This window comes from Pseudochaenichthys georgianus, chromosome 16, assembly GCF_902827115.2.
Source record: "Pseudochaenichthys georgianus chromosome 16, fPseGeo1.2, whole genome shotgun sequence".
Taxonomy (NCBI): Eukaryota; Metazoa; Chordata; class Actinopteri; order Perciformes; family Channichthyidae; genus Pseudochaenichthys; species Pseudochaenichthys georgianus.
In genome coordinates this window covers 44,799,911-44,801,563 of record NC_047518.2, presented here as the reverse complement: position 1 = coordinate 44,801,563, position 1,653 = coordinate 44,799,911, and positions in this window count along the sequence as shown.

The following is a 1,653-nucleotide window of genomic DNA, read 5'->3' as shown; positions in this document are numbered from 1 at the left end:
ATTATATATATATATATTATAAATACATGTTGGCAATAATTGATTGATGAGAATTTACATTAATTTATATTAACATTTGAATTACTTAATGACCTTTGTACTAGTTCCCCTATGCTTTAACAAGTAACATTGTAGATGTGTTTAATTTATTATTGAACATATTTATTCATTGATTTCTTTATGAATTATCCTCGCGCAATTTGAATTAATCCAAAGCATTTATTTGTATTTGCTTTTTCACATTTAAAAAGAAAAGGTGAATAAAGAAGTACATTACTAGTGCCTACATGTATGGGTAATACTTAAATCAGTAAATTAAATGGCATATTATTCAATGCATGTATTTTTATAAATATATTTATTTTGGTAGGTTTGCTCTTCCGTAATACATTTGAATTATCATAATAAAGTACATGTGTCTAATAATACTTACATACAGTACTTTAACTTGTAAATCCAATCAAAGTTTATTTATAAAAACACATTTAAAAGCGATTTTTGGTCGGGCCAAAGTGCTGTACATGTAATNAATACTACAATCACATAAAAACACATTACTACAATCACAATTAAAGACAATAAATTACAACAGATATATAAAAAAACACAGGGAAAAGTCAGGAGTCGTGCACCGCTCTGACTAAAAGGCCAGGGAGAAGAAGTGTGTTTTAAGAGTAGATTTAAAAAACCCTAGGCTCTGGGCCGACCTCACATGGAGCGGCAGAGTGTTCCAGAGCCTGGGGCCAGCTGCTGCGAAGGCTCGGTGCCCTCGGGTTTTGACCCTGGTCTTGGGCACTATCAGCAGCTCTGGCTGGGTTGTAGCGCTGGAGGAGTTCAGCTATATAGACCGGAGCCAGCCCATTTAGGGCTTTGAAAACAATAATGGAGTATTTTACACAGTGTGGTGTTTGTACTTTTACTTCAGGATCTACTACCTGCAGCAAGTGCGGTGATAAAGGGTCTAAAGTGTTATTAATGTGATAATAAAGTGCTACTGAAGAGTGTAAAGTGTTAATTAAGGGTAAAGGGGACAGACCTGCTCTGTGTATCCGGAGCTGAGGCTGTAAACAGCGTCCAGAAGTTTCTGGAGTCTCTTGTTCTCCTCTTTGGAAAGAGACAGCTCCTCCTCGTACTCGGCTATCGTTTTTTCAAACAAAGCAAATATCTCTTCAGCAGCAGCAGTGAGTCGTTGCTTCTTCAACGACAGCAGCATTCGGACTTTACTCATGTTTACTAGATCACCTTTTCCTGCAAGCTCCGTTAAACACACTGTTTCTCTCTCCATCAAACTCTCAATCTGACTGGCGTTGCTAACGTGTTTCCAGCTAGCATGCTAAGCTAGCTCCTATAGTCCGAGGTAAACACTCCAGAAAAAAATAGCACACAGTCCATTCAGATGTTTATCCAAACACACAGATGATGGATCAGTAGTGCTGGAGCTCACACACACTTTCTCAGGAACACAGAGAGAGAGAACCGTAGCGACGAGACGCCGTTTCCGAATAAAATGTGGGACGAACAACTGGTGATATCTTCTTCTTCTATTGTTTTTGGCGGATTGCAAACAATTTATAAGGGTGCATACCGCCACCTACTGTCCATGAGTATGAATCATCACATCAATCCAACTCTTTAAACTATGATCTAAACAAA